Source organism: Triticum dicoccoides, chromosome 6A, assembly GCF_002162155.2.
Source record: "Triticum dicoccoides isolate Atlit2015 ecotype Zavitan chromosome 6A, WEW_v2.0, whole genome shotgun sequence".
NCBI classification, from domain to species: domain Eukaryota; kingdom Viridiplantae; phylum Streptophyta; class Magnoliopsida; order Poales; family Poaceae; genus Triticum; species Triticum dicoccoides.
The window spans coordinates 560,998,356-561,020,196 of record NC_041390.1 but is presented as its reverse complement, the minus strand read 5'-3'; the positions used below and the strand labels follow the sequence as shown (position 1 = coordinate 561,020,196).

At 49.0% G+C, this 21,841-nt stretch overlaps 1 pseudogene; it reads left to right on the top strand.

Annotated features, from left to right (window-relative positions):
• The window catches only part of LOC119315981, a 217,468-nt pseudogene that overhangs the window by 58,179 nt on the left and 137,448 nt on the right, over positions 1-21,841 (top strand).

The window sequence follows — 21,841 nt, the reverse complement described above, 5'->3', positions numbered from 1 at the left end:
ACCCTGGCTGTTGTATGTACGTGTAAATGCTACGTGCGCGCCTCTACTACGACACGTGCGCGCCTCTACTACGACACGTGTGTGCCTCTACATCGACCAGTATGTATGTACACGTTCGTGACCACAATGACAACGCTACGTACGCTTCGACCAGGTGGGTCCCGACTGTCAGGCACTTCCTTGCGTGCGAAGATGTAGCTGGTGGGTCCCAGCAGTCAGGGGAAAACGTTTTTTTCGCTAAATACGGTGGCCCGTCCGGTGGGTCCCCGTTGTCAGGTGGAGGAATAATTATTTTGCGTGTATTAAGGAGGCACTTCCTTGTTGCGGCCGTGGACCCAGCTGTCAGCGTCTCCATGCACAATACTCTTCCGATGGAAGTCGGTCGTTGACCACATTGACCACGCCGCGCCGAGAGCACCACGGCGGTGGACGACGGCGAGGCCTAGGAAGGGGACGATGCGGAGCCGGGGAAGGCGCGGGAGTGGAAGCCCGCGCGGAGAGGAGTACGAGGGTTCACTGGTTCGGCTGCGGTGTGAGGCTGCCATCGCTGCAGGGCCTAGCCAGCGGTGGGAATAGTAGGGGCGGTGAGGCCTCCCGACAGCACAGCCAGCCACGGGAGGTAGGAGCATGCGGCACGACCAGCACTGCTTTGGGCGGCTGGAGCAAGAAGACCAGAGGTTGAAGAAGCACTACGGCCGTTGGATGGACATCGTATGGTCATTGTAGCTAGAATCGTTCATATTGACTAAGTTGACAAAGCCCTTCGTCCCCGTCAACTTAGTAGGCCCACAAGTCAGCCTCCCACCAAGGTGGGCCCCAGCTAGCCGGGGGAGTATTCATTTTTTGTGCATAATAAGGAGGCAGTTCTGGTGGGTCCGAGCTGACAGCGGGGGGAACGTTTTTTTCGCGAAATACGGTGGCCCATCCGGTGGGTCCCAGCAGTCAGGGGGAAACGATTTTTTCCGCAAAATACTGGTGGCCCGTCCGGTGGGTCCCCGCTGTCAGGTGGAGGAATAATTATTTTCCGCATAATAAGGAGGCACTTCCTTGCGGCTGCCGTGGACCCAGCTGTCAGCCTCTCCACATATAGTACTCTTCCGATGGAAGTCGGTCGTTGACCACATTGACCACGCCACGCCGAGAGCACCACGGCGGTGGACGACGGCGAGGCATAGGAAGGGGACGACGCGGAGCTAGGGAAGACGCGGCAGTGGATGCCCACGCGGAGAGGAGTCCGAGCGTTCACCGGTTCAGCTACGGTGTGAGGCTGCCGTCGCCGCAGAATAACAGGGGGGGTGTGGGTGAGTAGAGGGATGCCCTGGCCAGCGGTGGGAGTAGTAGGGGGCGCTGAGGCCTGCGCGGCAGCACAGCCGGCCATGGGAGGCGGGAGTAGGCGGTCCCGCCGGCGCTGCTTTGGCGGCTGGAGCAAGAAGATCAGAGATTGAAGAAACATGACGGCCATTGGATTGACATCCAACGGTTACGTCTGCTAGAATCGTTTGTTGACGTATATAATAACTAAAAAAAATCTTGCATACGCATCAACTAAACAGGCCCACAAGTCAGACCACTCCCTCTTTTCTTTAATAATTTATATATAGCTCATGGTAACTTCTTATGCAATTTATTGCAGTCGTTTTTTTGGTTGGCCAGGGCCAATTTCTCATATTTCTGTGGGTTCCAAACTATTTTTAATACCGAAATGTCCCACCATATTTAAAGTACTTTGAAGATATATTTAAATTAGGTTAATGCCCAGTGAAATAGGAATCTGAAAATGTAATAAAATTCAGAAATTATAAAGTAATTGCCAATTTGTCATCTATTTTTATATTTACAACCCATTTCATATTACTTTCAAGATTTGCAGGCGTCTTGAAAGAGTTGCACCCCATCAGGGCGTAGAAAAATAAGTAGGCCTGGATTGAGTATTCTTCAAAAAAAAAATCTGGGCTCATTGTCACAAAGGAAAAATAGCTAGGCTGGTCACATGGTGAACATAAAATATAAGCCTGGGCTAGACGGGCCACAGCCCAGTTCAAACCCTACTCCGTCTCAACAATACCAAACAAAAAAAATACTGCTCGAGTAGCTACATCCCAGGTGTCAACCGATCTTGTGATGTTCTGTTGTCTATTGACTATATACGCTCACAATGTTGTGGGTCCCAGATGTCAGGAAAACACTAGGAGGAAGCATTTTATTTTTCCATACGCTGACATGGTGGGCCCCTACTGTCATTGAGGGAGTCCTGGATTAGGGGGTCTCCGGACAGCCGGACTATATCCTTCGGCCGGACTGTTAGACTATGAAGATACAAGATTGAAGACTTCGTCTCGTGTCCGGATGGGACTCTACTTGGCGTGGAAGGCAAGCTAGGCAATACGGATATGGATATCTCCTCCTTTGTAACCGACCTTGTGTAACCCTAACCCTCTCCCATGTCTATATAAACCGAAGGGTTTTAGTCCGTAGGACAACAACCACAACATACAATCATACCATAGGCTAGCTTCTAGGGTTTAGCCTCTTCGATCTCGTGGTAGATCTACTCTTGTACTACCCATATCATCAATATTAATCAAGAAGGACGTAGGGTTTTACCTCCATCAAGAGGGCCCGGACCTGGGTAAAACATCGTGTCCCTTGCCTCCTGTTACCATCCGGCCTAGACGCACAGTTCGGGACCCCCTACCCGAGATCTGCCGGTTTTGACACCGACATTGGTGCTTTCATTGAGAGTTCCGCTGTGCCGTCGCCACCAGGAAGGATGTATCATCCCGTCTTTAAAGACGACACTGTTGCTGAGGGACCTTTGGCTATCGGCCAAACTCTCCGGCTAGGTGGTTTTCTTATGACCGCCTGTTCAGCCGCTGCGCCGACGATGACTTCTCGGGTCATCGAAAGCAATCTTCATGTCAACTCGGAACTCGCTGATCAGTTAGATCCAATGGAGCTCTCTTCCCTGAACGAGCTCTTGGATCGCATCGCCGCCCTGGGAGTTGCTATAGACTACGATCAGATTGGGCCTATACCCGATCTGAGAGAGATCAACTCTCCCCAGGTCACCCAGCACGTTGCAGTGGTGAAGGAACAATGCGGCAACCCTTCATCTATCTTAAGGACTAGCTATGTCCGGATTCCCGATCCCTCCAAGCCGGATACCCGCGGAGGGGAGGACGTCACTCTAGACCTGAACCTAGAGTCAGGCAGCGGGCTAGATTTATTGGAAAACATCCAAGAATCCAAACTTCCGATTTCGGAAACTCCTTGGCCCCTGAGTCTCAGATTGGGTGAGGATTCGGGTTCAATTCCACCCACCCACCCAAACATAAGTGATCTATCCCAAATTAGGCAAGAGCCCGAAGAAACAATACACTGGGCCAGATTCCTCCTGGTCATGAACAGGATAAAGGACTGCCGCGAGGAAGACGCAATTTCATTCTTCTGCAATAATTGCACGGACAAGGGAATCCTCAACACCATAAGTCACCGCGAAATTACACTCTTTGCCGACTTGGTGTCCATAGTACGAAAGTACTGTGTGATGGAAAGCGCCTGGAAAACTGAAATAAAATTTTGGGATAATCCGGCCCTGAATACAAACCCAGTCCTAAATAAAAGGGTGCATTATCACAATACACCTGGGTTAACTACCAAAAAGCAAAAGCCCTCTACGGGGCAAGGAACCGTACTGGAGGGATGGCTCAACGGACCCTGCAAAATTCATAGTACAGCGGATGCAGTACCAACGCACAACCTTAGAGCATGTTGGATACTCCGGTAGGTGGCCAAAAGTGGTGAGGATCTACTCCTCCCAAATACCACAGAGCACCATCCCGTGGACAACGATACGGTGTTAACGGTCTTTGAGACCTTCGCGTCAAATAATAGACGCAAGCGAACACTCCGCAGCATGGCCGAAATCTGCCACGTAGCAGAAATAAATCCTTGGTGTGACACGGCTATTACCTTCAATGCCAGTGATGAACCCAAATTCCGAACAACCCGAGCACCAGCCGCACTGGTCCTCAGTCCAATCGTGGATGGCTTTCGACTCACCAAGGTACTCATGGACGGCGGCAGCGGATTAAACCTCATCTATGAGGAAACTCTTCAAAAGATGGAAATAGACTAGAGCCGCATTGAGCAAAGTAGCACAACCTTTAGAGGAATCATCCATAGTCGGGAAGCAGGCTGTGCTGGGAAAATCACACTAGATATGGTATTCGGCACGCCGAATAATTACAGGTCCGAAGAAATTACATTCCAAGTGGCCCCGTTCAGCAGCGGATACCACGCTCTATTAGGGCGGGAGGCGTTTACAATCTTCCAAGCCATACCCATTTACGGGTACATGAAGTTCAAAATGCCTGGGCCCAACGGAATCATCACGTTGGCTAGTGATCCGGACATAGCACTCCGCGCCGAAAATAAGACAGCCGCACTAGCCCTCGAGGCACTATCCGAAGCCCTAGCGGCCGAGGAACTAACTGCTCTGCGCTCCACGGTGAACAGGGATGACGTGATACTCGATAAAAGATCCAAGTCCACCTCCTTTAAACCGGCGGACGAAATAGTCAAATTCCAAGTCCATCCAACGGACCCTACAAAAATAGCTTCCATCGGGGCACAATTAAACCCTGATGTTGACGCCGCATTGCGAGAGTTCCTATGCAAGAACTGGGACATTTTTACCTGGCACCCTTCAAACATGCCAGGAATCCCACGCAGGCTTGCCGAGCACAGCCTAAATATCCTAAAAGGATTCAAGCCAGTCAAGCAGGCTCTTCGGCGTTTCTCCGAACCTAAGAGACAAGCCATGGGAGAGGAACTAGCCAAGCTATTGGAGGCCGAATTCATCAAAGACATAAAACATCCGGACTGGCTAGCAAACCTGGTGATGGTACCAAAGAAGGACAAATCCTGGCACTTGTGCGTCGATTTTAAGGACCTTAACAAGGCCTGCCCAAAGGATTCCTCCCCCTCCCCCGCATCGATCAAATCATCGACGCTACTGCAGGACACGATTCATTGTGTTTCCTCGACGCATACTTTGGCTACCATCAAATTAAAATGGCAGAGCCAGACCAAGCTGCAACGACATTCATCACACCATACGGCCCATTCTGCTTCAACACAATGCCCTTTGGGCTCAAAAACGCCGGTGCAACATATTAGCGCATGACTCAGATATGTCTGGCATACCAGATCGGCAAAATAGTGGAGGCATACGTAGATGACGTGGTCGTCAAAACCAAGCATGTCGAATCTCTAGTAGATGACTTGAGGCTCACATTCGATAACCTCCGAATATATGACACCAAGCTCAATCCGGAAAAATGCGTTTTCGGCGTACCAGCCAGAAAGCTCCTGGGATTCATTGTCTCCAGTAGAGGTATTGAAGCTAATCCGGCCAAAATTCGAGTGTTGTCACAGTTGGCTCCCCCAACAGACCTCAAACAAATACAAAAATTGTCCGGATGCGTGGCGGCTCTAAGCCGCTTTATCTCCTGCTTGGGAAAAAGGCATTACCCCTTTATCGCCTCCTCCGACGCACCGAACACTTCGAGTGGAAGGATGCCGCCATGGCCGGACTCAACGAAATAAAAGCCATATTGGCAACAAACCCAGTCCTGGCCGCGCCAAACATTGGCGAACCAATGCTATTATACATTGCGGCAACTCATCAAGTAGTAAGCGCAGTGCTCGTCGTCGAGCGAGAAGTGGACGGACACAAATTCCCCCTTCAAAAGCCGATTTACTATGTGTCCACTGTCCTTACTCCATGCAAATCACGGTACCCGCATTATCAAAAGATAGCGTACGCGGTATTTATGTCATCCCGGAAGTTGTGACACTACTTTCAAGAGTGTTCGATAATGGTAGCCTCGGAAGTACCACTTAACGATATTATAAACAACCGCGGCGCGATGGGCCGGATTGCCAAATGGGCCATTGAGCTCCTCCCGTTCGACATAACTTACAAGCCACGGCGATCTATTAAATCACAAGTTTTGCCTGACTTCGTCGCCGAGTGGACGGAAGCCGAACTCCCTAAGGAGTACGGCACATATTCAAACTGGATCATGCACTTCGGCGGCTCCAAAATGTTGGCTGGTCTGGGGGCTGACATCGTTTTAACGTCCCCAATAGGAGATACAGTTCAATACGTACTACAGATAATGTAACGGACTCCAACAACGCAGCCGAATATGAGGCCCTTCTACATGGTCTCCGGATGGCAGTAACCATGGGCATTCAACGCCTAGAGGTGCGCGGGGATTCAAACCTCGCGATATCCCAAATAAATGGAGACTTTGATGCCAAGGATCCGAAAATGGCAGCTTATCGCAATGCCGTCCTAAAAATGTCAGCTTGGTTCGAGGGGCTCGAATTTCACCATGTGGCTCGGGAAAACAATCAGGCGACGGATATCCTCGCCTGCATCAGCGCAAAACGCGACGCGGTCCCTCCCAACATATTTCTGGAAAGGCTCTTCAAGCCATCCATAGCATGGGAAGGGGACATCGGTAACAACAGTCCAGTCCCGGCCAAAATACCCGATACCGAACTCTCTGACACAATCGGAGGCTCCGCCACCGAAATAACACATTCATCCCATGAAATAATGGCCATTATTGCCCCGTGGACAGAACCATTCCTGGCCTACCTAACTAGACAGGAACTTCCAGAAGACCAAAATGAGGCACGCTGCATAGTGCAGCGATCCAAGGCCTACATGGTCCATGAGGGAGAATTGTACAAGAAAAGCACTACCGGAGTCCTTCAAAGGTGCATCTCCGAAGAGGAAGGGCGGAACCTTTTGGCAGAAATTCATGCCGGACTCGGCGGTCATCATGCCGCAGCCCAGGCTCTTGTAAGCAAGGCCTTCCGTACAGGATTCTATTGGCCAACGGCCCGGGCAGATGCACATGACTTGGTCCAACGTTGTGCTGGTTGCCAGCTCTTTGCAAATCAAAGCCACATGCCACCCACTGCCCTCCAAACAATCCCCACTACATAGCCCTTCGCGGTCTGGGGGCTTGACATGGTTGGACCCCTTAAAGGGGGAACCCACAAGAAAAAAATACTTATTGGTCATGGTGGATAAATTCACCAAATGGATAGAGGCTAAACCAGTTAAAAGAGCCGAATCCAGACCGGTGATAGATTTCATATCCGGGGTTGTACACCGTTACGGCGTCCCCCACAGCATCATCACTGATTACGGCACGAACTTCATGGCCGACGAGGTAAAACTCTGGTGCAGCAAAATGGGCATCAAGCTCGATTATGCTTCAGTCTATCACCCACAAACCAACGGTCAAGTCGAATGAGCAAACGGTCTTATAATGAGCGGCATTAAACCCTGATTAGTGCATTCCTTAACGGAGTCTGAAACGCACTGGGTAGAGGAGCTCGACTCCGTACTCTGGGGGCTGCGGACCATGCCGAATCGTAGTACCGGATATACACCGTTTTTATGGTGTACGGCACAGAGGCAGTCTTGCCCTGTGACATAATTCATGACTCACCTCGAGTGCGCATGTACGAAGAAAGAGAAGCCGAGCTCGATCGGCAGGACAGTCTGGACACCTTGGAGGAAGAGCGTGACGTAGCCAAAGCCCGTTCCGCATTTTACCAGCAACAGGCTCGCAGATACCAAAGCAGAGAAGTACGGGCCAAAACTTATAATGTTGGCGAACTAGTTCTACGACTGCTGGATAAGAAAAAGAACAAGATCGAGCCCAAATGGGAAGGTCCCTTCATTATCGACCAAGTTCTGACCGGTGGAGCGTACCGACTGTGGGATGCATCGACTAGTCGACTCGAGCCGAACCCATGGAACGCAGCCAGGCTTCGAAGATTCTACGCCTAGCACTAGACTCTATGTTAGTCCCCTCCCTTTGTCCATTTTCTGCATATGCATCATCTGTCTTGTTTCCCTTTCTTTCTTTTTCTTATTATTTCTCCAGACCCTCAAGGGTCACCTTGTGCCTCACTTGTACATTACAGATGCGCTAGCCGCACTCTCCATACCTGGGGGCTTCTTTCACAGAAGCTTAAATTATTTACCTGGGCCTCATGCCCAACACATGCATTATACTTCCGCATGTACCCCTTTTCACCATTATATGCATTGATATTACTTAAGTTTTGGCCAAGCTGGGTTGCCTGGCTCTTGTATTTATGCCCTATGTTCCCGTTAATTCGGCTAGGGCATAAGGGGAGCACCTCTGCGATTGTTACCGCCGGGTCAGCCGGATGTGTAACTCAGACTGGGTGAGCCGAAAGCTAGCGTTCTTAAGGGAATATTCGGTTGGTGAACAAAAGATGACTTTTATTTATTATCCATATCTTCCCCCAGATGCTTTTTCTGCGCTTCTTATCGTAGCCCGGACATGCACTTTAGGGCATGCTTACCCAGGGAAAGGAACCCTTAACGGAACTATTCTCCATGGAAGATGTTTCTTACTACCCATGTAATATAACATAACTAGTTGGGCACTTATCTGATAAAGCACTAATGACCCCTACGCCTGGTCTCCATGCATGCCCCGGTTCTTACATAACAGAGAGGGTATTCGGATACACTTCGGACCGTCGGGTCCCGAGGTTGAAGCAAAAAGGTCCGCCACGACAAACGATCTACAATCCGGCTAGAAGGCATTATACATGTCACTTTAAATTACATAGTCAATTTGACTGGTTGAATTCCTCTTCAATACCATCCAATAGGCTGTCTAGTCTACAGTCCTGTTGGGAATACTTTGCGGCCAATTCTACTTGGTCGTACACTAAGCTCACAGGGATCTCCTTCCCATCGGGCCCCATAGGTCCGACTTCGGCCATGTGGTTCGGGTCAGCCTTCGTGTACCGTGTCTTCACCATTGCCCAGGCTTCCCTGGCGCCCTGACGGTAGGCCGATATCTTCCATAATCGGAAGCGCCGCCGCACTCCCTTCAGCTTTTCTGCAAGCTCTCCAAGGCCTTCGGGTATGGAGACGGATGGCCACAAGGCCTGGGCGACACCTTGCATCACCTGCCAAACTCGTTCGTGCAGCTGTGAGAGCTCGGGAAGAAGGTCACCCATTGAACCGGGCATTTCCTTGGCAGGACGACCTGTTAGCATACCTACAGACATAACTCTGTCAGCCAGCTTCCTCGCTGAACTCTTTTTCAAAGTTTGTTCAAGCACTTACTAAATATGCCGCGTCGAAGCCGCCGATTCTCCTTAACAGAGTCCGACAGTTGGGCACGAACATCTTTTAGTTCCACGCCCAGCTTGTTGTTGGCATCTTGGAGATCATTCTTCTCCTGCCTCACCCTTGTAAGCACGCTCTCACCGGCCTTCAGCTGGCGTAGGAGCTATTGCTTATCCGGATTTACTCCAGCGTCATATGCAATTTTATTGTCAGATCTGCATATACGTTGCATCCTATATGACACTTATCATTCGAAGGATATATTACCAGAGGGGGTCTCTTTGGGCTCCCCCGCCGTGGCCAGTGCGGCCTGAAGTTGGGCTATGCACTCTTCCAGCTCCTGGGACAGTTGAGTATTCTTTTCGGTAAGAACCTGCATAACAAATGATCCTTAAATCAGTTATTCTAACTATTTCAAGTCTCAGGGGCTACTGATATATATAATCACCAAATTTTCTCACTCATATGTCTTTTACATACTGCTCCGTGGCTCTGGCTAGACCATTTTGAGTGGCACGGAGGTACACATCTCCCAAGTTGAAGGCATCCAATGCCTCTTGGGAGAAACAAGCGTCAGTCCGGCGACGCCTGTGGTTCATGGCACTTTCCACCTCGGAATTGGTGGCGGATAGTTTATTCGCATCCTCTGTCGGAGGAGTGCCCGGCGCACGCCTCGTATTCGTTCCCGCCTCCGAATCCGGCCTTGGAGCCTGGCTGGTGAAGGCGCGATTAGTAGCCTCTCCGGGTATAGTCCGGCGAGCACTCTTTTTCCTCAAAAAGAAGGCATGTGCGTTAATACGCCTCTGAGAATAATGTCTTGTAATAAAGACGGCGCGCCGTACCGCTGCGCCGGTCTCTCAATCCGGACTACGGGTCTTTTCAGCCTGCCTGACCACGCGGCCCCATGTTGTCTAGTCTCCGCAGGCTCGGCCTTCTGCCTCGAGGACCTCCCCTGCAAAACACGGCTGTTATACGGCAATCAAAAACACACAAGGACGGATACCTTTTTGAAGTAGTGGGACTTCGGTCTCAGTCACCTGTGAGGCTGGAAGTAGACCAGGGTAATCGGTCGTAATGGCCACCAAAGTGTTGTAATTACTCAATTGGTAAAATACCCCATCGATCAGCTCCACAGATATGTCCGGATCCTCCTAGGAGGCCGGGTCAAGAGACCGTCCAGGGTCCTCGGGTTGTGGAGGGGGGTTGTTTATCTCCCTTACAGCCTGGCACAGCTCCTGCGTTGAAATTGCTAAACTGAATACTTAACTACGGGAATACGAAACGGATGGGCGAGAAAAAGTCTTCGCTTACCCAGCTCGGAGGATTGTACATAGAAAATCCGCCCTGTGGGTTGACATGAAGGAATTCCTTCTCTTCTCCCTTGTACAAAGTGGATAAGATCTTTATTAGATCAGCAACCGATCCCGGCCCTTTACGGCCATGGCTGGTGGCGTCATCCTCCCCGTTGAAATCCCACATGGGGTGGCCTCTATATTGAAGCGGTTTCACCCCCCGCATAATACATATGGCCATGACCTCGATCATGGTCAATCCGGATCGAGCTAAAAAACTTATCCGGCTCATCAGGTAAAGAACGTCCCTGTCATCTTCCTCCAGGGAGCTCCATGGACGCCAGCTCCGGCGCTTCTTCAAAGGGCGTTGTCGAACTCAGGAAGGCCGATTCTAATAGGATCCGGGAGGGGGACGTCTTCTATATAAAACCATTCTGAAGGCCAGTCTTCGGACGTCTTCTTTGGGGTTCCGGACAGGTATCCGGTCCCGGCAATACGCCACACTTCGGCTCCGCCCACTTGATATATTGACCCCATCTGAGAACGAGGCACAAGGCAGAATAGCTTCTTCCACAGAGCGAAATGAGCCTCACAGCCCAAAAACAACTCGCAAAGGGCTACGAATCCCGCGAGATGCAGCATGGAGGCAGGCGTAAGGTTGTGCAACTAGAGGCCGTAGAACTCCAGGAGCCCCCGGAGAAACGGATGAATTGGAAATCCGATCCCTCTTACCAAATAAGGAACAAGGCATACCCGCTCTCCCTTGGAGGGATTGGGAAGGCTCTCCGCTTGCTCTCCGCCATTATAGGTGGCGAGCCCGGCTCAAACCGGGACCATGTACGCTGGGGGAAGAAATCCCTTGGTCTGAAGCATCACTAATTTGCTGTGCGGGACGGAACATCTCTCCCAATCTCCAGGCTTGGGGCTAGGGGAGCGAGAGGAGGAGCTGCATCGTACGGACATGAGAGAATGGATCTCTGTCGAATGCGCTCCGATGAAGGCTCGCCAAGGGAGGATGGTGTGATTTGGATCTGAATCCTCGTCTTTTTAATAGGCAGCTCATTCACACAACCAGGAGGGTAAATGTAAAAACACCCTGGCTCTTCACATTCGGTCGACACGTGGAACGTGGCCATTATTGGGCGTGGAAGCGAAGGAGTGCAACATTCACAAGAGGCCAGACACTATTTCAACAGGTACACGGAATTTGGAGAGGAACCCGCCTTGCAATGCCGAAAACAATACCCCGCGTCAGACTCATCCACATTGAAGCCTGGTTCGGGGGCTACTATGGGAGTCCTGGATTAGGGGGTCTCCGGACAGCCAGACTATATCCTTCGGCCGGACTGTTAGACTATGAAGATACAAGATTGAAGACTTCGTCTCGTGTCCGGATGGGACTCTACTTGGCGTGGAAGGCAAGCTAGGCAATACGGATATGGATATCTCCTCCTTTGTAACTGACCTTGTGTAACCCTAACCCTCTCCAGTGTCTAAATAAACCGAAGGGTTTTAGTCCGTAGGACAACAACCATAACATACAATCATACCATAGGCTAGCTTCTAGGGTTTAGCCTCTCCAATCTCGTGGTAGATCTACTCTTGTACTACCCATATCATCAATATTAATCAAGCAGGACATAGGGTCTTACCTCCATCAAGAGGGCCCAAACCTGGGTAAAACATCGTGTCCCCTGCCTCCTGTTACCATCCGGCCTAGACGCACAGTTCGGGACCCCCTACCCGAGATCCGCCGGTTTTGACAACGACAGTCATCCTCTCCATGTACTTTTGCCGATTCCTGTTGTTTGTTGACCATGTTGACAACGCGAGAGGGCGGCACCCCGGTGAGTGCACCAAAGCACGCGGAGGACGTCGGCGTTAACGATTTAAGAGACGATGGGGCGGCGATGCGTGCGCTGAGGCGCAGCCAGCCGTGGGAGGCGGAAGCAGGCGGCCCCGCCGGCGCTGCTTTGGTTTTGGCGGCTGGAGGAAGACAGGACTGAAGAAACACGAGAGACTGTAAAAGCAGCAGGAGTACTTAACAACCTTAACTGAAACCAGCAGGGGCACTTAACAACCAAAGCTGAAAGGAGTATGAGTACTTATACAGGTTCAACCATACAAAGCACACCTCGAACAGTGCTACTTTGCCTACAGTTAACCAAGGGTGAGGCCGCCAAGCCCCAGGACAAGGCCCAGGCGCCACCCCGCGCATCCACAACCTTCTGAAAGCGGCTTCATCTCGCAACATGGTCAATGAACAGGATATTCGCTTTAGAGCCATGGAAAAGCATGAACATAATCTTCTGTCCTATTCTCCAAGATGGACGGGCCTTCATTATTTGAGACCACCCATGAATAAGTATCTTTTCACCTCCAAGGGGAATTGAGTAGGTCGACATAAACATCAAGTTGTGACCAAGAACAAGTCTGACCCGACCATGGTCAGGCATCTGTATAGGAACAATAGAACTCGCCAGTTCCTGTTTCAAGAAGATCACAGCTGTAAAACTGTGTATAAGCAATAGTTTATGAACAACATATATAACAGAAAATAGCTCGTACCATAAGTTTCTCAACACAGTTGGACCTGTTCAACGAGTACAACATTGGCACACATATCCCACATGGCCTGCCACCATTGAAATGCCCCACAAGGACCTCAAGACGATCAATAAAGTGTACGAACTTGTGGATGTCGATCCAGTCAACTTCAGTGCCATTAGTAACAGCCAAGTTATTATAGAGTAACAAACGAGCATACTGCTTAACTCTGAAAAAACCTACATGTGCCACCAATTATAAGAAAATATTAGTTAGAAGTAGCATCTTCGTGAGAGATTCGTTGCTACTTCTAAAGTTAAATTGTGATTAGTTAGACAGAATAGGTGGATTAAGAAGTAATCGAGGCAACAAGCAAGAACCAGATACAAAACTAACATGGATGAACAATTGGAACGACGTCAGGGTGGAAGATCGCAGTGAAGATGAGACCAGGTTCTGCTATTTCCATCAACATTCATGCGCCAACTTTCTGTCCGTAACACTTGAGAAAGTTTATCCAAGTTCGGCCATAAAAAAAGCAGCGATCTTCTTGGTTCATGAACCCAACTCGGAACTTATATCCATGGCTTGTCTTCACTGTGACCATTAAACTAGTGTATTCAGTTATGGCAAGGCCGAGCATCTTGAGTACATGTGTTCTGGCAGAGCAAATAATACACTACAGGAAAACTAATATGAGAACACATCATGTTAAAAAAAAACCCACCCTCCCGGATAGAGAAGAGGATTCTAGGAACATACTATTCGTGTTTCAAAATGCTGTGTTAGGATGAGAAGGAACAAGTGTGGCGTCTCGCCGAGGGCGTAGAAACCTGTAGGGTACTTGCACTTTGGGCACTTCAAATGAAACACACTAGATTCAGTAGGAAGAAAAATGCATCAACGGCGGCAGCTGCCATCCTAGGATTACCTGCGACCAAGGGACTTGGGTTTATCGGGGATGGATGAAGAATTCGTACTTGGTTCTCCATGAGAAAACCCTATGCAATCGCCGAGAGGGGGTTTTCTCTAAACAAGCAGACGAGGGAGAAGGGGATTCAGGCCCAGTGAAATATTGCCGCTTCGTCCGTCCAGCTTACTGCTAAAGCTAGAAAGGGTGGGGGGTTGTGATTGGATGGCTCATTGGGCATTACTGCGGCGCTACGACCGGGTGTGTCTACCATGAAGTTGTGCACTCTAATTTGTGCATATGGCACGTGGACCCCGTTGCCGGTTGCCCCACATATCAGCGAAAGGAAGTAGAAAGACAGGAGTAACTAGTTACACATAAATATATATTTTGACAGAGAGATACTCCTTCTGTAAAGAAATATACAAATCTTTTATATCACAGGCTCACCTTGCCGAGAAATATACTCCCTCTGCAACGCACGGGCATTATGGGGGTTCAAATTTTTTATGGGGGATCAGCTGAGAATATAATACTCAAACAGGCTCACGGTTCTGGACTTTGGGCGGCAGGCCGACCCTGCATGTTTGGGGGCCCATGTGTTCTACCTCAGCGCTTTTCATATTGCAAGCGATCGGTACGGCGCTGGTTTTAGATGCTGTCGCAAGGCGAATACACAAAATTGAATAAAGCACGACAACTGTTGGAATTAAATCAAACGACAGTTCCTAACCAGCAATCAGAGTTGCAATTCTATCAATGATATACCATGTGATAAATAATACTGTCGTACTACTTATACACACAGGACACATGTTTCACCATGCCAGATTATTACATCAAAAATCTCTCGGAGGATAGATCAGTTCGGCAGTTGCGTGCTGCTACTGAAGAATTTCAAAGTTGATTTGGACCAGCTCTCCTTGCCGAGAAAGTTCAATTTTGACATCATCCCCTACCGCAAGATATGATTTAGATTTGAACCTTGACCATCCTTTAGCATCAATCATCATGCGACCTTCCTTTGTACTTACGGTATATTGAGCAGGTTCATTCACACCAAGGCTGCGCATGGTAAGGAAACTTGGCCGCGGTCACCCGGATTGTTGAATGACTCCCTCGTTGCTCTAGAAATTCTCTGTTTTCAAACAAGAAGACATACCCAAACAGTTAGATCAACACAGTGAATCACGTGAAACAACATGGAAAGAAAAAAGAATGAAGCACTTGGGCGGCCAATGCTTAACAAGAAGGTGGACATGTCGGTTTTTGTAAGGACTTTGGTATAAGAAGTGCGAACTGCAGCCCTGTCTGTTGCCAGTGCAACTGCACGGGCCGGAGCAGATGTAAGTGCAAGTGTTGGTGCAGGTCCCAAAGCCGCTGCTACTGCCGGAGATGGTGCTGCTTGTAGAACTGGTGCCGGTGTCGGAGCAGGTGCCGGTGTCGATGCCTGATCCTCCGGTAGATCATACTGATCCGCTGACGCGGTCGGTGCCCAATCCTCAGCTGGATTAGACTGAGCTGCTGCCGCTGTCAGTGCTAGAGCAACTGCCGGTGCTCGATCTATGCGAGACAGCGGCGATCGTGTCTGGTCTGCTATGATGAGCTTTCTAACTTGACTAGGATCCGTGACCGTGATCCAGTCTTTTTCTTCATTTCTTTTAAACGCGAGAAGGACTAATTGTGGCATTTTTGTTAAACCAAACTGCAGTTCATCATAGGGATTCAACTTGTACTCATACAACAGACTGATCCAATTTTTTCCAGTAATATAAGTGATGGACGGTGCCTTCGTTACTGACACGACATAAGAAGTGAAACCTTCAAAAATAGCCATCGTAGAGCAAACCAAACGGTTTATTCTATGATGAATGTCACATGGAAAAACCTGCAGAGTAAAATTGCAGGAAAAGAAAGAAAACATGGCATTAAATCAATAAGATTTAGACAGTAAATCAATAAGATTTACTTGATGTGACATGAGTGAATCCTTACCAGGAAATCACTATGTTGAAGTACTAAACAAGAAGATTGATCGTCCAACTATGCGTGGCATGCAGGGACCCAGTCCAAAGGTCGTGAAAAATCGTATGGACCGAACATCCATGGGGCTGGAAATCCTGGTGGGTGCGATAAACCCTGCAATGCATACATATATTGGAGTGTAACCATAATTGATAGACCTTCCTCACAAAAAATATGATATGGATACTTCAAAATATACAGACTGAATTGAGTGGACATACACTAACATAGACCGTTCTCAGGACTGACCACACACCAAAAGCGGCAGTACTAATAAACAATACAAGGTTCACTAACACAAATCAAGTACTGAACAATAGTACTTACTACAGACAAGCAAAGTTGCACTAACTAAACTCCGCAGACTATTTTTTGCCACCGACCTACGGGATGAACCCCGCATAACTAACTAGGCCATGGACTTCGTGTGAGATGTCTACATGCACCGTCACCATCTTGTCAACCTTGGAGAACCTAACAGAGTGGTCTTTCCACTCATAAACATGATGATGAAGACAGGCTACATCAGATTTGTTGGGAAGCTTTACAAGAACCACACCCTTCATAATCGAAGGCACAACCAGGAAATTGTTGTGGTCAAGTACAACCTCGAGAACACGCCTGACAACAATGCTACAGGAAAACACTAGTTCAGGACACGTGGTGACAAGGACACAGCAGCTGGATAGTTCAGTAGTAGAACTCATCATCAGGTCTTCCAGTTCACACGACATGACTTTGAGAACTTCATCTCCACCGCGGACCTGGTTCTAATTCAAACAGAAACCATATTTTATTACTACCTCCATTCAGAAATATAAGATGATTTTCGATATTATACCCCATATATGACTACATATACGCATAGAAATGAGTGAACAAAGACACTAGAACATGTCTTCAAAGGCATGAGAGTAGAGGGATTACATGCAATATCCATAACACAAGTTACTGAGGCAAATATACCCTCTTAAAAGGTAGCATTGATGTTCAAAAAGTACTCCCTCCGTCCCAAAATTCTTGTCTTAGATTTTTCTAGATACGGATGTATCAAGTCACATTTTAGTATTAGATACATCCGTATCTAGACAAATCTAAGACAAGAAATTTGGGACAGAGGGAGTAGTTGAAAGTAATCTATAAGAAATCAATGTCAACCTCTTGCATGTTTTGGTCAAAAGAGGAATTTAGAACCGTCATTTGGCACACAAAAATCACCTGCAAGATCACCCAGAAAGTTGTACTACTAGTACTAGTACTGCGTGTTAGATGAAAAAACACGACCAAGATTGAGAAAAAGATCGTCAAGAAGAGATATTACCTGGACTTGCTTAATGAGGGATCCCGGAGAGGGGGGCTTGGATAGGGGGATGGCTTTGAGCTTGTCTGCGGTAGTCTCGGCGGGGTGCTTGCGCTTCTTCGTACCATGATCCTCGACGGTTTTGGCCGGAGCCATAGACATCACTTCGGCCGGTGCTCCAGCGTCCATCAAGAAACTGTCAAATAGAAATAAAAGAAAAAAAACCATAATCACAAACCCAAAAGAAGAAAAGAGAGGGAGTTATAGGATCAGTGTTGGGGTTGCAAGACCGGGCCTTGGCCACAATCCACACCATTAATGCGCTCACCTTTCCTTCTTTGGGAGAGAAGAACAATGGCAGAAGCAAGTCGGGGTTTTCTTGAAGAAATGAGGAACAAGATGAGGCAGAAGCGAGGGTTGGGTAGAGAGGAAGCTGAGAGAGAAGAGTGAAATGATGGTTGCTTCATCCGTCCAACTTATTGCTAGAAAGGAGGGGGTTTTGTGAATTGACGGCTCATTGGGCATTACTGTGGCGCTTCGATCGAGGTAGTCTACCGTCACTCTACTATAGAGTGATTTAGTGCATGGCTGGTGGACCCCGATGCTGGCTGTCCCACACGTCGGCGAAAGTAAGTAATTTAGTGTATGGCTGGAGGAGGATCCGCATGGTAGAGCGTGTCCATTGTTTTTTAGAAGAAAAAAATGATTACAGCAAGCGTTTCCACTTTTACGATGGAGGAGTGCGAAACACGGCAGCCACTTGAACATACACAGTGCTCCTACTACTAGGCATGTGCAGTGGTTCATACGTCAGTACTACACAATCTTGTTGCTAGTGTAGTAAGATATGACGATAACAAATGATGTTATGCGCATGTCAACTACTCCTATATGTAACATAGTACCGCTTTTTCGACTGTCCGGTCGAGAATGAACGGTGAGATCAATGTTAACAGAACTAGGTCCACAGCGCACGGAGAGTACGGTGCTACAGTACTCAACGAAACATGAACCATATGAAGCACGAATAGTGTTAGGCAGGGTGTATGAAGGGTGCACGGGATGGGAGCAAAAGTTCCCTACTCGACCCACTTTTGGGTGTTTGGCAGAGTGCATGAGTCCACACTAGTAGGTTGACAAAAATACACGAAGAGGAAACAACTATATTAAGATGAGAATGCAACCAAACACACCCACACGCTTTGTGCTACAGTGACTGATCTGCACCGTCTGAGTTTGATCCAACGGTCATGTTGCGCCGAGACATGGACATGCCCATGCAGAGGGCGCCTAAACACCATTGAAGTCCCTCTGCTTCTCGAGGCGCATGACGTTGGTGATGCAGGGTGCAACCGCCCACAGAGCCCGCTCCCGGTCGACGGGAGCCAGCTCGTCAAAGACGGCGTCCAATGGCACGAATGGATTCCGGTGATGGAGCCCTGAAAGGATTCGCCCGGCAACGGCGACGGCAGCCTGCAACCCCTCCTTGTCCAGCTCAGCCCCCACCATTGCGCGGAGACGGCTCAGCTCCTCGGAGATATAGGTGAAGAAGGAGACCAGGTCAGGAAGCGGCAGCTTGTTGAAGTCGACCGGGTGGTCGAACGGGTTTAGCCCGACGACCGGCATCGTCGCGCTGGCACGACGGTAGGCATCGCATAGCCGCAACACGTGCGTGGCAACTTGGTTCACCAAGTGGCTGAGGCGATCCTAGACCTCGTCACGATCGGCCCGCTCGCGCTCCAGCCGGCTCCCCTGACGGCCTATCGTATCTCCCGCTTTCTGCAGCAACGCCGCCGATGCCTCGAGCATCTTTGTGGTGGACGCCTGCCGCTTTTGAAGCTCCATGAACTCCCGCACATAACGGATGAGCATGGCACTCCTCTCCTCCTTGAGCTCACGGAGCTCCACGTCCTTGGCCCTGAGCTCTGCATCCTTGGCATGGAGCTCCTGTGTCAGGAGCCTCACCTCGGACTCCTTGATCTGCTGCACCGCCATGGCACCAGGTAGAAGCAATGGGGAGAGGAAGCAAAGGGGGCGAAACGGCTGAAAAGCAATGCAATCTACGGGAAGGCGGAGGGAGCAGGGAATCTTTTGGTTTTCACCACGGTAAAACACCAGTCGATGACTTCTCACATCATGGAGCAGTGGGTACAGGCGGAGTCATCTTGACTAATTGCTGCCGTGCCTGCTCCCGTCAATCAAAAAATTAAAAATCCTGCCGCGCCTGCTGCCGTCAATCAAAAAATTAAAAATCCTGCCGCACCCAAACACCAGAGCAACGCTGCGGTGGATATTTAAATTTACCTGCCGGCAAGTAGATAAAAAAAGGGGTGAAAAAACAAATGTGGTGGCGGCCTAGCTAATCGGTCGAACTAGCCCAACTAGCTAGCCACTGTGCTTCACTGATGTACTCGGCGGGAAAGGTGGTCTTTCGTGATTTGACGACTCATTTACTTGCTTTGGTGCTATGACCGAGGAGGACCCAGAAAACACGCAGTAGGGCGTCCCACGTCAGGAAGAATATATGCGTGCACCACCCTGGAGGACCTCGAAACCGCACGGTAGGGTGTGCCATGTCTCGGCACGGAGGAAAAATGTGCGTGTAAAAATATACTGTATCAGACGTAGTACCTATGTTTCGACCTCGGGACCCAGCCAGTCGGTTGAAAACACCCCACTAGACACACAGCTTCATCATGCAAACATGGCACGGAGGATATATGTGGTTAGCTCCATCTCGACCAGCCACAACGTCTCTTGTTCTAGGCGATTCTTTTATTTTCCAAGTTTTTTTAGTTGTAATAACACCACGGCAAGCTAGTGCCGCTCTTCGTGTGTGCCCATGCAAAGGTTAGACGATGGAGAGAAGAGAGATTGAGATCGCAGACCTGGGACCCACCAGTAAGTGAGATAATGGTCATGCACGTGTTGACGAGGCACTCCCTCTACTCTACTCAATGCAAGTAATGTATAAAATCAATTATGGGACAAAGCCAACAACCGTTTGTTTTTTCAGGCTATCGACTTACGCTTTGTAGTCCAGGTTGCCATTTCGAATCTCGTCTTTCAGATTTGTTTGTTTTAGGTCCAAATTTGATTAATGACAAGTGGGACCCCCGTGTGTTGTTCTGATATTTCAGTGTAGGATAGTTTTTTTTGAACAAACACTTTGCCCGGTTAGACAAGTAACGGCACGAGTTACACGTTTTTTGCAAGTTTACGAACAAAAATGACAGCGGCATAGAATATCACATCCACCCCGCAGCTTAGATACTATGGTGATACGAGTTTTTACACCGTTGGAAGTGAGATCCAATGGATTGGGAGTAGTCTTTGTAATTATGCGCAATTTCCAAACTCTCCAAAGGTTTTTTTTGCAAATAAAACATTCAGGCCTCGTGTGTGCCGCTGCATTTTCAATCTAACGTCTCCCCGGTGCTCATATTAGGTGCTCCCCGTTGCTTAATTACCCGCTACGGTGATTGGAGTAGTTGTGGGCCGAATGCTACGAAAATATAATCTAAACCGACCGGAATAAATGCCTACACAAATTAATCCAAGGTTGGAGTGCCCCTCGCAATGTAAATAGCTCCGGCTTTGCGAGGGATGGAGAGGTAGTAGCTTCAACGCGTGGAAGATACGGTGTGAGAAAGTGGGGTCAATCGAGAGACATATAGATAGAGAGACAAAGTGAGTGTGGTCCGACATTCATTGAACAAATATATATGCTCTGGAGAGATATTGTCCGATTGAGCTTTTTGGCAAGGGTGAGGGCTGTAAGATAGAGCTTGAGAGATGATCCAGTCACAGACGTGTAGATATATTTTGTGCGTGGGAGGAAGCAAGGTTAACCGATCACATAGGGTCGCCGTGCGATCGAAAGAGTGAGACGGGTTGGAGAGAGTGACCTAGATAGACGATGTGTGTAAGAGAGTATACAATGTGAATAGGTCGAATTGGGCTCAAACATGGTGATATATCATTTTTGTCCAAGAAAGAGCGAGGTCAATCGAGACATACGGAGAGAGAGAGAGAGAGAGAGAGAGAGAGATTGAGTGAGCGTGGCCCACCATGAGGTCGAAAGAGTGGTGGCGGCTTGGATGGACTGACCTAGATAGACAATCTGCGTGAGAGAGTATAGAGTGTGTCGATCGAGGCCCGAACAGGGAGATATATCATTTGTGTGTGAAAGAAAACGAGGTTAAACGAGACTCAGATAAAGAGAGCGAGATTGAGCGAGTGTGGCCCGCCGTGCGGAAGAAAGAGTGAGACAGTCTTGAGGGAGTGACCTAGATATACAACGTGCGTGCGTGTGCATGCACAAGAGGTTGGGGGGATAGATAGGCAATGCATGTATTTAGCGCGAGAGGGTGAGAGGGAGAGGGGGGGAGAGAGAGAGCTCGACATGGGGTGCAATGGCGGGTGTGTGAGGTAAATACATTTGGTAACAGAGTGGAAAAAGGGGTTGTGTAGTTGAGAGACTTAGAGATCAAAACATGGAGAGAAAGAATGAACGTGTGTTGGAAACCGATAGCTTCCTAAGGTGGTTAGGAGAGGAA